Here is a 15,775-nt window from a genome sequence, read left to right as displayed (position 1 = left end):
AGGGGTCCCATGGATTTAGCCACTTCCGTATCTTTCTTCATTTTTTTCAAGTGAAGAGTCTACCACCGGGCCAAAAAGGTGTTCCTTATGAAAAGGTGTGTTTAATATCGAGGTCTGAACTTCCGGTTTAAACCCTGATATGTGCAGCCAGGCGTGTCTTCTTAAAAAAACACTAGTGTTCACCGCTCTGGCAGATGTATCGGCAGCATCTAGGGAACATCTAATTTGATTATTAGAAAGGCCATTCGCTTTAGATTTGTGTTCTTGGGGTAGAAATTGAATGAGTTGTTCCATTTCGTCCCAGTGCGCGCGGTCATATCTTGCTAGCAACGCTTGAGTGTTAGATCTGCACCAGAAGTTAGCTGCCTGGGAGGTTACACGTTTCCCTGAAGCATCAAAGAATTTTGACTCCTATCTGGGGATGGTGCGTCTCCAGTAGTCTGCGAGTTTGCCCTTTTACGTGCATTAGAAACTACTAAAGAGTCTAAGTGTAGTTGTCCTCTTATGTAGACTGGATCCGATGGGTCAGGCTTGTATTTTTTATCTGCCCTAAGGGTAAGGATACGTGCTCGGACAGGATCCGTAAAGATGTCTTCTACATGTCTGGTCATTCCTTTTAACATGGGCAACGTGTGTAGATTTCTGTGTGCTATTTAATGTCTGAAAAAGGAAGTCCTCTTCAAAGGAAAATCTGCTGGCCTCCAAACTGCCATGCCCTATTCATACTAGGGACTGCTAGGTAGTTTCAATACCCCTGCCCTAATATGCACGAGGGCCCTAGGGGGTAGGTCATGCCAATCACGGGTACCCCATACCATAGTGTACCCTAGTAAATGTAGGTGGTTTCACGGTCTTTTAAATGTGTCTCTTTCAGCATTGCACTGGGCCTGGTTAGGCAGAGCCCAGGGTCAGAGTCATTTACCACCAGTACCATTGGCAAAAAGGTTGGGGGATGCCTAGGGCACAGGATGACTTTGCAACTATAAGATAAATCCAAATCTTTCTGTTTACATATATAAAACATCTTTTTGAAAAGCAAGTTCTCGTCACAGTAGTAGTCCGCTTGAATCTCGGCCATCTTGAATATTCTTGTAAGCCCATTAGTTAGGTAGGTATGCGGAATGTCTTTGCTGGTGAAGTCCCGAGCATTGAAGGAAATCCCCAGTGGTAAAGGCGTTTTCTCTGAGAAGGCAAGCTACTTGTTATGACAATTTGAATTTGCACTTACAATGGTCTATTCTCACCTGTATCTAAGCACTTGTATCCTCTCAGTTTATGTACATTTCCCCACACTGACTCCAAACAGGAATTATGGGAAATATTGATTAGTATCATGATAACAAAAAACTTTCACAATACAGTCCTGCAGGAAGGAGGATTCGGCTCAGACATGATTTAGGAGCCAGTGGAAAGATGAATAAAAGAATCTAAAAAGTACCCATCATTAATTGGGTAGAAATGGATGCGGGATGCCGCATATCTATTTGCACTTTTCTGGGGCAAATGAGACTGTGATGGGGATAGAGAAGAGAACGTGTATGTACGGAATATCTGAAATGAATCATTTATGGGAAAGAATAGTGGCATGGCGGCAAATTAATTGGGACGTTGGAGGCTGTCTCTAAAGCTAATTGTCATTTGAGAACAAATGGCAGTGTGGGAGCAAACAAGAGCAGGTTGTCGAAAGGTAATGTCTACGTTTAATATTCTTTAGTGAAAGAGAGCACCACCCAGAGGTGCTTGTTAGAAACCATGTATCTGAATTATATCTCATTAGGAAAAGGACAATGAAATGCTCAAAAGGAAAGTGTAAAATGCAGGAAGCTGCAGATCTAAAGCTAATATCCAGAGGAAAAGACATTAATAAACTTACATTATATTTCAGCATCGCCAGATCCTCTTCACACCACAGATCATTGCCTAGATGTGTACCTTTCCAGTGTCATCTCTACAAGTCTAAACTTACCTTTCCCTATTCGCTTTACCGTTTACTCCCCAACCCCCACTTTTCCATGTCCCTGAGACTTTTGCTGTCCTCTTCAAACTTAAAATGGATAGCTTCATTGAGAACAAATTCACCCTGGACTCAAAGAGTCGCTCTACCATCCCAGCCACATTCAAGATTACATATACATAGCTCATCAGCCCAGGCCCATATCATACACACTTGCGATTGCTCAGTACAGAGCCTAATGTATGGTTTTATTCATGGGCAATGTCTAAACTGCATGCATGTGTGAGAAAGTGGCTCTGTATACTTTTCCCAAATAGGTACAGGGTGTACATAGTCCACAGTCCCCAGACGTTTGGCAGAGGCTAAAGTTAGATATAACCTTACTCTCTAGAGTGGTAGCTTGGTCGAGCAGTAAGGCAGTATCAGAGGACAGTGTAAAGCATTTGTTGCACACACTCAGTCAGCAAATGGTCTCACACACTCAATAACTGAACTCTAGGCCAATGGTTTATATATAAAAAATATATGCTTGTTTTTTTTTAGAACCAACAATAGGTATTAAAATATACTTTCTCAGAATGAGATGCTTTATATAAATACTTTTGCAATATGCAATTGACTTTTGTAGAAAGTTACAAGTGGTTGCAATACAACACAATTTTAAACACAATCATGCATTGAGTTCAATGGAAGTTTCAAGTTATTTGCAACAGATTACTTTTAGGATTACTTTTGGAATTCCAGGACTGGATCCTAGATTCAGTCCTGGGTCAGTACTTTGAATCAAGTGATAAAAGTTGACTTAGTTACTGTTATGATTTTTAGACAATATTTTGCTATTTTAAAAGTTGACACACAGAAAATATTTAATAGAAAACAGTCAATGATTCCCTATGGAAGAAAATTCAAGTTGCAGGTATAGTATGTTCTCGTTACTTTTGTAATCCAGTACTGGGTGCCTAGACTGAGTACTGGGACCTTTATCCAAAACAGGTAAGTAATTACGTTTTCACAATTGATACGATTTTTTAAGAATATTTAAAGTTTGCAGAAATCGACACAGAAGAAATTTCACAGAAAAACAGTCAATGGCATCCTATGGAAGAAAATTGGTTTACTGGTAAGTACGGTTGTGAATGGGCACGAAGATCCAGCACTGCGAGCTCACCTAATAGCAGGTGAGTATTTTCGTTTTCGTTCCTCGGCTGATTTTTGGTGAATATTTTAGGTTTTGAAAAGTCCACACTTAGAAGAAATTTCAGGAAAAGCCAGTCAATGTTACCCTATGGAGAAAATTGAGTTATCGGCTTTAAGATAAGTACTCGACTGGCAGAGTTAAGGTTCTGGGCATTGACTCATGGGTCTCCCAGGGTCAGGTAGGTACAGTTGTTACAGCCTCAGCGGCACAGGGGCAGCCGGGTGCAGAGAGAGTTGGGCCCAATGTTATCCTATGGGAGGCAGGGGGGCCTTGGTTGGTGGCTGCTGACTAGCAGGCCACGTGGCTGTGGGAGCTGGGCTCCTGGTCACTTGCTCAGGGCAAATGGGGAAGTAGATAGGTGCAGAGGTTACACTGTCAGTGCCACTCGGGCGGCTGGGTGCAGGGTGCTTTTGAGCCTTCGGGCGCTCAATTGATTTCAATGGGACAGCTCCGGTTTAGAAAAAGACTGCAAGCTCGGGGACGAAGATTCTTCAGGTGCCACCACCACTTCGAGAGTGTAGGACCGGGGGTCACCAGGCCCTATGGGGGTAGCGTGGCGTGAGCAGGTGGCACCTAAAGGCTTACGTGTAAAGTGACCATACAGCACACACATCCACTGAGACAGGAAACGCACGCAATAATTGACACCACACCAGTAGGTTGAATAAAACAATCAGCTTTATCTAGACCAACATTAGGATCGAAGCATTTCATCCAGAATAGATTTGGCAGTTCATTAAAACGTCAAACATGGCATAGAATCAAAACGTTGCACCTGCTGATTCCTAAGAGCGTCAAACACGGCAGATATGCAATGCGCTGCACAGGACCATTCATTAGAGCATTACACAGGGCATTGCATTACAGCGCTAGACTGGGCATTGCATTAGAGGGTAAAACATTGCAGTTCATTACAGCGCTAAACTGGGCATTGAAGCACAGCGCTAACCATGACATTTGATCAGAGCATTCCCGTGGGCATTACAGCAGAGCATTCAATCAGAGCACTGCACACAGCCGGAAATCCAAGCGCTAACCATTGAATTAATCAAAAGCGCTCCGCATAGCCATTAACCAGCCCTCTCCACTCCTCCGGGTATTAAACTTGGTATTCACCTAGGGCATACCCTAGGCCCCACCCTAGGCCCCCCAGGCGGTCGCTCCTCCCTTTTGCCTAATGAGGGCCTGCTAACAGTCAGGGGTGAACAACTTCTCCCACCGAAGCAGTGTGGGGCGCTGTCTCTATGCCCCCCCCAAAGTACTTGGTGCGGGGCGCAGTCACTACGCCCCTCAGGGCGAGAGGGGGCGATGGCAAGGGTTCTGGGCTGCGCAAGAGCCTCCGGGTCCCAACGGTAGCTTCCCCCAGGGGAGGGGCGAACTAGGGGCCTCTCTCGGGCCTTCCGCCCTCCTCCCCGGGGGTTACCTTGTTGTCGGGTCTCCTCTTGGGGCTGGCAGTCGGTCGCTTCCGGGCGGGAGGGCTCACTGCTCCGGGAGCCCCTCCCGCTATGGATGTTTGCTCTCCAGCGGTGCCCGGGCCGACGAGGACTTCGCGGGGCCCGGGAATTCCTCCTTGTTCCGGGAAAGGCGCAGCCGCCAATGACAGAGCGGCCTGCGGGGGCGCGGCCTGGACGGCGTATCACGAAGCGGCGGGGGTGGCGTTGAGGAGTCCGCCCCCATCAGGTGACACGGGCCTCGGCGTCGGGCTTAACGAGGCCTACGCTGGACTCCGGCGGCCCTCTCCTTGTTGAGGGCTGCCACGGGAGGCACGACCGTCGGATCCCCACCAGGGAATCGTGCCCTGTACACGCTGGCGTCGGCGGGGCCCCGTAACTTGCAGCGGGCCCTGGGAGGTGAGCTTCGTGGGGCCCAGGCTTAGTTCTTCGGGGTGTCCGGTGGGCGCCCAGCGGGGGCCAGCGGGCCAGCCACGGACAGGGGAGTTCTGAGGGGCAGGCCCCACGACGGTGATGCTTGGGTAAAGGGTGGTGGGATCCCAGGTGGGGCCAGGGAGCGCGGGAGTGTCACAGCGCTGTTACCTGGTTGATCCCCCAGTAGTTCTGTGGCGGATTTATAAGATCTTCTTCGGCGCTTGTTGGTCCCTGCGCCCTTGGTGGTGAGTTTCTTGAGTTGGTGCTTGACAAGAGTCCTTAGTCAGGCTTGGTAGGTTGTCCCTGGGTTCCCCTCCCGCTGGGCCAGATCAGTGGGCTAGTTCAGGATCCCTCACTCAACTTAAAAGGCAGCACCTAAACCCTGTCACTTTCAGTGGCATAGGTCCCTGACTAGGCCCTACCGCCTAAAACTCCTGCGTAGGTTCCCCCAGGTCTGCGTTGCCCCAACTGACTGAAAAGTTTCCCTCCCTTCCTTAAGTATCCCTAGGTCAGGTGACCACTCTCTAAGGCGGCAAAAGCAGACCCCACCCTTATTCTAGAAGGTTCCAGCAAGTTCCAGGAGCTTCCCCCTCTAGCTATAGGAGAAAAAGGCGGGCTGGTGTCGCAACAATGTTGTAGGGTCCCAGCCAGCTCCTGGCAGCTAGGGTGCTATATAAAGGCCACTCCGCAGTAGCAGGGGCCTGCCGCAGCCATATTGGGGGAAGAGAGCACCTGCACCTTAACACTGATTAGCAATGGAAAGGCGCTCGAAGACCTAAGGCCAACGAAAAAGAGGGTGGAAAAATGAGGCAAGGGCAAAAACACAGGGAAAGACCACCCTAGGGCTGACCGGTCTAACAGAGAGGTAAGTTGGGTAGTTGGAGGATAGGTAGGTACCCCGGAGTTGGGCACAGGGAGCCGCGGGGCACAGGGTGCAGGGGAGCCTTTTGGTGTCGGGAAATCTTACCCTCTGTTGATCGCGGATGGGGGGCACCGGGTTCTGAGGCTGCAGGCATCTTCAGGAGCGTCGAGGGAAGTCCTTGGGTGCCGGACTCGGGGTCACAGTCGCCGTGGGGTCGTCCTCGTGGTCTTTGTCCACTCTGGCACAGGCCAGGCTTGGCGGGTGCAGAGTGTGAAGGGTTCGCGGTTCCGGGCTGATGCCAGGGATTAGAAGTAGATTTAGAGTAGAGCCTCTACTCATGGGAGTCCTAGAGGCTTAGAGCCAAAAGGTAGCCGGGTCCTCTGGGGTTTGTGAGGTTGCTGGCCACAAGAGATGCCGAGTTGTAGCAGGAGCAGGTTAGAGGGTCAACAGGCCTGTAGGGCTGGGGCCAAAGCAGTTGGTGTCTTCCTCTTCTTAGCAGCTGCAGGGCAGGTCTTCTTTCTTCTTGCTCTTCTCTGTATTTCGGAATCTGGAATCTGGGGACGGAAGGTTCAGGGTGCCCCTAAATACTAGATTTATGGGCGTTACAGGTAGGTGAAGAGCAGGGACCAATGGGTCCCTGTCCTGGGGTAGGTACACGCCCTATCCTGCCTCTCTCCAGTGGGAGGGGGGCAGTAGCCTAGTCCTGATTGGGCAGGGCTCCCCATCTTCAAGATGGCGAGATCCCGGAGATGTGCTTCACCTCGCCTCCCCCACCTGAGGGGTGGGTTTGGCAGGCTGGCACATCCCCTGTCCTTATTTGGGGTTTCCGGCCAAGCTTCCCGCCAGAGTGGGGGGTTGCAGTGGCCTGGGGAAGCTCACAGAGGCGGCATGCCTTTGAAGCTTCCCCCTGCCTATCTAGGATCTAGCACCTCGCCCCGGATGTGCATTGTTGCAGGCCCAGGAGCACAGGGGCTCTCCTACCCAGGGGTCCAGCAACATGTCTGCTGTGTGGCAGCCTAGGCAGCCTCTCAGACCAGACGTGGATTGTAGGTTAGGTCTCCGGGGGCATCTCTAAGATGCCCTCTGGGGTGCTTGGTACATTAAATCCCACACTGGCATCAGTGTGGGTTTAATGTGCTGAGAAGTTTGATACCAAACTTCTCAGTCTTCAGTGTTGCCATTATGGTGCTGTGGAGTTCATGTTTGATGAGCTCTCAGCACCATGTACTCTTAAATGGCAGCACTGCACTTACAGTGCCCAGGAATGGACCTGGGTACTGTAGGGGCACAGGGCTCCTGCTCCTGTGCCCACACCACTGGCATAGGGCACCCAGCTAGAGGAGTGGCTGATGTATGCCAGGGCAGTGTAGGTGGTGGGCATGGCACACAGGGATGTGTGCCATGTCGACTCTTTGTTTTTTCCTGTACCCAGACACTCAGCCTGCAAGGGCAGTGTGTGTGTGTTAGGGTGCAGGGCCTCTAAGGGTGGCACAATGAGTGCTGCAGCCCTATAGAGACATTCCCTGGTCACAAGGCCCTGGGTACCTAGGGTACCATTTACCAGGGGCTGACATGTGGCCAGGGTTTGCCAATTTAGGTTTTAGGTTTTTAGGGAAGGAACATAGGCTCTGGGCACCTGATTGGCAGGAGTCCAGGGCACACTCAGTCAAAGTAAATTCAGCAATTCAGCAAAAAGTGGGGGCATACCATGCAAGAAAGATGGCACTTTCTCACACAACTCCCCCCCCCCCCCCCCCCCCACCACCACCCCAAACGAAAGGTGATGAGACTAACCTTACCCTATGGAGTCTTCATTGTCTAAAGCATGAACTGCAGACAGCACGAGTTGTTAGCAGTTTCCGGGCAATAGTGTCTGTATTTATGCATTAACCTGAAACATTCAGTTAAAACTATGGCCTTGGATAGTACCATGTCACAACACTTGGGCTCATCTTTACATTGAGTGAGCGCTGGCGATGGAATGACCTCTGTTCCATAACATCGACAAGGTCACATCCTGATGCTGCGTACTCTCAAGCCAACCTAATACAATACTACCCTGAGCAAACATTTGCTTTGATATCATGTAGGAACGGCGTGGAAGAAGTACAAATAAGACATTGATACAGCACCCTCAAACAATGGTGTGAATGAACTTAAGCGATTTCTAATTTTCCTGCCATAAAATACGTACTGGCAGACATTCACCTTGCCCTCAATAAATATAGGAAGCTTTTCCAGACCATACCACTGGTACTAATAACCCCTTGCACAGAGTTCTTTAACCTCCTCCACAAGACCCGTACAGCCGCCTCATCAAGTTATTTGTGTTCAAGGACTTCCAAAAAGATACTAGACTTTTTCCAGTTCAACTTCTACACAAAGAGTGTGGTGGCCATTGTTAAGATGGAGCTGTTGTGAATCTTGGATTCCAGAGGACCAGCTTTTTCAATCTTATAAGACCTCTTTGAGACATTTGATACCGTGGACAAAGAAGTCTGCCTGAGTCTTCTTACAGTCTTGCTTATATGACCAACCTAATGCTCATCTGGATTGAGTATGTCCTATCATAACACATACATCAGCTCAAATGGTACGTGCCACTGTTGTCTGTCCAGTAACTCCTCTTGTTTCCGACTCGTATGCACATAAAGCAGATGTAACTAGAATGCATCCACTGAGCTTCCCAATTCTTGATGTGGAGGCTCACATATTTTTCATCCAGTTTGAGGTGTCCTAAAATGGTTTACCCACAAAAGCACATGAATGTAAGCTTACTGAGTCAGTTTGAGCGGGCCAAGAAGAGAATTGTTGCTAGTAAGTCCTTGTTAGATTTGGGGGTCTCTAGTTGGCATAGGTAGGTACCTGTGACAAATAGGGACCCTTGCATCTAGTCAGGGTAAGGGGGTACACTCCTAAAATAACACCTGCTCACCCCCTTGGTAGCTTGGCACGAGCAGGCAGGCTTTTCTCAGAGGCAGTGTGTAAAGCATTCGTGAACACATACAGTAATCAAGTGACAACACTACAGATGGACACCACACAGGTTTTATATCAAAAATAGGTATGCTTTATATAGACGTATAACAAAACCACAAACGACACAAATCCACAGTACTGTTACTTTAAAATGGTAGAATTTAGCTTAGTTCTCTTAAGATGGTAAATGCGACACTCCGAGTTCAATGTACCTTAGATGCGACACGCAGGGCAACAAAAGTGTTGCAAATACGGTGATGTGTTGAAGATCCGGTGCAAATAAACAAAGATGGCGCTTTCTTCTTGATTCGACACGCTTCCCGGTGATGCGGCGGCGTCTGCAGCGACGTCGATCCTCTTCTCCGGTGATGCGAGATGTTTCCTCACGATACGAGCCGCGACAGGCCCTGCAACACGCTTCCCAGAGATGCAGCAGTGTCTGCGGCGACGTCTATCCTCTTCACTGGCGATGCGAGTTGCTCCCACAACGATGCGAGCCGTGACAGGCCCTGTGACCCTCTTCCCGGTGATGCGGCGGCGTCTGTGGCGACGTAGATCCTTTTACGGTGATGAGCCACGACAGGCCCTGCGACACGCTTCCCGGCGATGCGGCGGCGATCCTCTTCTCTGGTGATGAGCCGCGATAGTCCCTGTGACACGCTTCCCAGGGATGCAGCGATGTCTGCGGCGACGTCGATCCTCTCTCCTGGCGATGCGAGGCGCTTCGGTGGATCTGCGTTGACTCAACGATTCTTCTGTGACCCCCTTCCCGGAGATGCGGCGGCGTCTACGGCGACGTCTATCCTCTTCTCCGGCGATGCGAGGCGCTTCATGTTGTGCAGGGGCAGTTCGGCGACACGCTTCTGGTTCTTGAGTCGCGCTTCCAGCTCCTTGCGACACGCAAGTCCTCAAAGTCCAGCACAGCTGCAGGCACTTCAAGAGAACTCTTGGGGAGCTGGTTGGTGAAGTCTGTTGTCCCTGATACTTCAGCAGGAGGCAAGCTCTTTTCCAAGCCCTTGGAGATCCTTCACAAGTTGAATGAACATGCACACAAAGTCCTTTCTCCTTTCTTTGGCAGTCAGGCAACCACTGCAGGCCAATCCCCCAAGCAGCACTTCAGCTTAGGGATAGTCTCTCCTCAGTTTCTTCTGGTTCCACTCCTCAGCAAAGGTTTCTTCTTGTTTCTCAAAGTGATCTAAAGTTCTTGGGTTTGGGTCCCAATATTTATACCAAGTTTCTCTTTGTTCTTTGAAGGCAGAGAGGCCTTTGCCTAGTCCAAACCAGTTCTGGTCAGTCCTGGAGCACTTTGTATACATGACTCCTTCTTTCCTTTCAGAGTGCAGGGCAGAGACATCAGACGCACCACAGGAGGTGGAGCCAGCATTGTGGATGGAAGGCACAGCCCTAGTCAGGTCCCAGGTGCAACCCCTCACAGCCATCTAGATGCAGATCTCTCTATTCAGCCCTGTGCTGACTCACCCGGTCTCCTGGAATCCCCCAACCCCTGTCACTCAAACTCCAGACCAGGAATACACAGCCTAGCAGAAGCAGGTTTGGATGGTTCGACAAGAAAATGCCTACTTCTAAAAATGGTATTTTCAAAAACAGAATATTAAAACTAACTTCACTAAAAGATGTATTTTATCATTCTGAGTTCAGGCATACTAAAGTTGAATTTCTACCATGTTTCCTGAATCAGTTAGGATTATAAGATGTAATAATCAAACTGCCCATTCTGGCCTATGGAGAACAGATAGCCTTGCAATAGTGAAAAACGAAAATGGCTGCAATTCACTATTAGAACATGCCACACACAGGCATGTCCTACCTTATACCTACAATGCACCCTGCCCTTGGGCCTACCATAGGGGTGTCTGATGTGAAGAAAAGGGAAGGTTTAGGGACTGGCAAGTGGGTGCACTTGCCCAGTCAGCATGACAGTACCAGACTGCACGCAGGCTCTGCAATGGCCGGCCTTAGACACACTTTTACAGGCTGCTTATGTGGGTGGCACAACCAGTGCTGCAAGCCCACCAGCAGTATTTGGATTACCAGCCCTGGGCACTCCTGGTGCACTGTACTAGGGTCTGACAGGTAAACCACCCAAACAATCATGGAATCACTAATTCATACATCAATTTACAATAGGGAGAGCATATGCACTTTAGCACTGATCAGCAGTGGTAAAGTGCCCAGAGTCATAAAACAGCCAACAACAGGTCAGGAAAAATATAGGAGGAAGGCAAAAAGTTCAGGGATGACCCTGCAAAAAGGGCCAAGTCCAACAGCCCTGTTAAGCTAGAATCTCTCAAATATATGTGACCACTCACTTTGGGGCTTTGCTGGGCCTTAGTACCAGCAGTTACCATTGGTTACATGTATAGTTAAAAAAAATACACTGGCCTGGCTGCTATATACATTGGAAAACTCCACCTGCTCTAGAACCACAGGGTCCGGTGGATCCCACACCTTGAGTGTCCACAGCAGACTAGGACTTAAAGCCCTTCATTTACATATTTTCACAAACTATATTACATTTTATCAACATGTGGAATTTCCAACATTTAATCCTCATTATTTGAGTTACACTTAATGCATCTAAAACAGCTGTTCCTCTGTAGTTACCATTATGCAGCATTCAACAGGTCACCCGTTAAAAGTCCTGGCCCAATCAATTCCTGCTTCCATCTTTTCAAGGTCGCTAAACTGAGCGCTAAACTGAGCACAAAACAAGTTATTATTTTTGTTGCTGTAAAAGGAAGCTAGCAAAACAGATAAGTAACTCTTTTCTACTCACAAGAATTAAGATGTGCAATGGAATGGTTGTCTCTCCTGTGTAAAACACAAAAGGTTCAGAATCGTTTAAATTCACTTTTCTATTGGTTACGCTTGGAATTTGTTATAATCATTTCAGAACAAACTCATAAACACTTCAAACAACATTCCTATAGAAAGGCTCAGAAAAGACATGAGCATAAAAGACAAGTTTGGAAATGATAAATCAATGGGAAACAAATTTATGTTAAAGGAGCAATTTTACTTTAACAGATGATTCCATCTCACATTCCGATGTGTCTTTGAGGGGAAAACGAGAGGACCGCCTCAACCCGAAGGATCATCGACAGCCAGGCAGAAGGGAAAGCAATGATGGCCTCCGAGTGGGACAAGAACAGCTAGCCGCAGGTTGGTAGCCTTCTTATCGATTGGTAATAAAAATGTTGCGGTGTGCTGGAAATAAAGAGCCAACAACGATGAAATCTTTAAATGTAGAAGATTAAAATATCTAAGTAAATATTTAGTCGAATATTTTCAATACAAGTCGCTGTATACGACGAGGTCACTCTGCGTTATATCACTACTTATTTTGCTGTTGACCTTGAGTTTTGAAAGGGACATTTTCCTCTCCAATAGTTATTTAATCTAATTGTACTGTGAACTGAAAGGGAGTTGCAGTTACTTTGTATTCAGAGCCACTCAGTTAATTTCAAGGCATTTTCTATACTTGCACAAAATACAATTTCAATTTTGTGATTTTAATAGAGCATAAATGCATCCGATTATATCTTAAATTTAGCATTTTGGATGGGTACAGATTCCTCAACTTTAGTATATGCTAGGTGCCAGACTGGATCCATAGAACTTCAACAGCAGTATTCTTGTGTGCCGGCAGGAGGCTCTCGCGTGCTGGCAGGTAGTGTTGCATTGGCTCCTTATAGCTCTGGAAGTGATGAACTGGAGCTGTACATGAGGGCCACCCCTGCATGCCGATGTCAATTCATTTCTTTCTGCACCTTCCGTTGCAGATCCAGAGCTCTGCTCACAACGTTTTTCAATACCTAAAAATATGATATCATTTATTGTGCAGGAATGATGCCCACCTAAAAAAAAAAAAACGACAGGCTTCAAGCAGAGCTGAGAACACAGGAAGCAGATGTTGGTCATGTACTCCCACAAGGTGTGTATTTGGAGCTTGTGAGACAGCTGTGCCCTCATATATCCCAAAGCGATCTGGGATTGGAAGGCTGAGCTCTATCAACAAACACAAGAGGAGACTGTAGTCGAAGCTCAGGTCTCACTCCCCCTCCAGGTTATGGGCCTGGTCTTGTTCCCAAGGCCGCTTCCGTGAACGATCCACTTTCAACTCAAAGTCTTCAGGTAAATTCAAATCAAAGTCCAAGTGCACCAGTGTGGAATGGGTGGCCACATTCCTGGAGGAGGTCGACCTCCCACGCTTAATGGATAAGGGGAGAGGGCTCTTAACAGGGTAATTCAGCAAAGAAGAGCTAGCAGCGCCATCTCCAAATTGCTCTATCACAAGGCCCCGGGGGAGGATGGCTTTCCTGTGGAATTTTATTGCTGATCCGGGGAGGAGGGAATCCATTCCCTACATGCCGCTTTCCGAGAAGCGGAGCGGACGGCCTCCCTGGGATCCCTCTCTAACAAGGCGGTGATTGCAGTCCTACTCAAGCACAGGAGGGACCCTTTACTGTGCGGCAGTTACAGACCCATATCTCTCTTGAATGTTGATATTAAAATCTTTGCCAGCATACTAGCAGCATGCTTGAGCAGGGTCCTCCCCTTTCTCATTCACCACACGCAGGTTGGCTTTATCCCGGGCATATTCTTCAGGAACCATTTCTACACACTGACCCACACCCTCTGGACCGCTAAGAACCTCCCAGTTGATGTAGTGGCCCTCTGCCTAGATGCCAAAAAGGCATTTGATCGCATCAAAAGGAAATACATTTTTGCCAACATGAAAAGGTTCGACCAGAGAGATCAATTAATCTCCAATGTGCGGCTGCTGTATGACTGCATGATGTCTCAGGTCAGCTGTGGGGGGGTTTCCCTCTCCGATCCTTTCCTGTTCCGGAGGGGCAGCTGTCAGGACTGCCCGCTCTCCCCCCTCCTATTCCTCCTGGCTATGAACCCCTGGCCTCTGTCATCCATCACTTGCCGCACATAGCGGGCATACCCAATACGGGAGGCCTTTCCAAAGTATACCTACACACCGACGATGTCCTGCTCACCCTCACCGATCTCCACCGCTCCCTGGCTTCATTACTGGAAGCCATTGCCGACTTTGTGGCCCTGTCCGGATATAAGGTGAAATGGGACAAGAGTGAGGCCCCCTCACTCTTGATTGGTACCACGAAGGCGGCAATCCACGTATACCATTTTCGCTGGAAAGCCTCATGACTCCAAAACGTGGGGATACTGGTGAATAGAGGTCTAGTTGGGATGGTCATGGATAACCTAAATCCCCTGATAACTCTGATGAAGATGGACTTTGAAAAAAGGTCCCCCTTGGGATTATCCATGTTGGGCAGAAGGCAGGCAGTGAGGATGGTCATACTGCTGCGCTTTACCTACGCGTTAGGCATGCTGCCTGTTGAGGTGCCTTTAGCCACGTTATGCCTCATCGACTCCCGTCTGTGGAGCACTACGCTCTGGCCCTCCATCTTGCCTATCAGCTCCCGGGCATCCCAGACCCACCGCAGTGGGTCCACAGAGAACGATCTATCCTGTTTTGTGATGACTGTCTTAGCCTCATCTATGGGGACCACACCACCAAACGCCCCCGTGCCTTGTGCTGCAGGCCACGCACAAAGCCTGGCACCGCGCTGTTCGTTTACTTGGAGTGGACCACCGATGGCACACCAAAGCTAGACTATAGGGCAGTGGTAGTATTCACATTGAAGGCCATTCTCTCCTATGGACACGATGGATGGAGGCGGGCATACATACCTCGGACCAGGAGTTGCTAGACGGTGACCTGAAACCTTTCGACCATAGGAGGAAAGAGTTCAGCCTACACCCACTGCAGGCCTGGCGGTACTTACAACTCCATCATTGCCTGAGGCGCTGTCTCGGCCCTCGCCTGTGGTCTTTTCAGTCCTCACCGGTGGTGGAATACCTGACCACGTGGGGCCGGTATAAGGGCGTGATGTCGGGATTCTATGGCATGCTCATGAGCCACCTTTTCTCCCAACCGCTCTCACGCAGCCTCCGCACCAACTGGCAGGACCACCTGCAGATCACCATTGGGGAAGAGGACTGGGCTGATGTCTGGAAGCCTTGGACAGTGGCGCCCGGGAAGCCCGGTTGAAATTCTGCCTATTTCAGACGCTCCACCAGTGGTACTCGACCATGATGAAGCTGCATAGGGCCGGCCTCCAACCCCACTTGAATTGTGGAAGATGCCCACTATGACCTCAGTCATATCTTATGCAACTGCTCTATGATCCGGCCCTTCTGGTCCCACGTTGGTGATACCTTGCGAGTGTCTATGTCTCTCTGACTCCCCCCTCAGCCCCCTGCCATCTTTCTACACGACATTAGAGACACCCCAGAATTCTCTCGCCTTTAACGCCACCTCCTTCACACGCTTCTGGCCACGGCCAAGTTCTGTATCCTCCGCCAGTGGCGGTTGCCCGTGCCCCCCCTCACAGGAGACTGACAGTGGCGATGATCCAGACAGCATCGCACGAGCGCATTATCTACAGTATGCAGGAGCAAGCAGAGGTGTTTGCACAGACATAGGCCCCCTTCCTGCGAGATGCTCCCTGAAGTGGGCCATGTCATCGCTGAACCCGCTAGTCATCGGAAATGTCCAGACTAGCATGCCGGGGAATTGGGCTTTTGGCCCAAGTGCTTCCTTATGCTGCCTTTAATTTGGCCCTGCCGGCTACGGCACCCAAGCGCTGTAACTGTTACAGCCTCCCCTTCCCACCCCACAAGCCTCTTTTTTCCCCCTTTTGAACCTTCTCCCTCTCGAACCCTCTCCCTCCTTCTCATAAAATCACCATCCCTCCCACTCATCTTGTTATGCTTCCTCCCCACCTTGGTCCATGGCCCTCTTTTTCCCCTCCCCTCCCCCCAGACATGTAGGCATGCGGACCTCCCACCTCAGCACT

General features: G+C 49.3%; 1 pseudogene across 1 annotated transcript in view; it reads left to right on the top strand.

The window, feature by feature from the left end:
* LOC146813082 (uncharacterized) overlaps window positions 1–15,775 on the top strand; it is a 136,129-nt pseudogene that overhangs the window by 54,742 nt on the left and 65,612 nt on the right. Inside the window, exon 5 of the transcript XR_014966953.1 lies at window positions 11,907–12,041. The product of XR_014966953.1 is annotated as an uncharacterized LOC146813082 (transcript). The remainder of the gene's footprint in view (window positions 1–11,906; window positions 12,042–15,775) is intronic.

Source organism: Triturus cristatus, chromosome 7 (assembly GCF_964204655.1).
Source record: "Triturus cristatus chromosome 7, aTriCri1.1, whole genome shotgun sequence".
NCBI classification, from domain to species: Eukaryota; Metazoa; Chordata; class Amphibia; order Caudata; family Salamandridae; genus Triturus; species Triturus cristatus.
The sequence above is the reverse complement of the archived record's forward strand: the minus strand, read 5'-3'. Positions and strand labels throughout refer to the sequence as shown.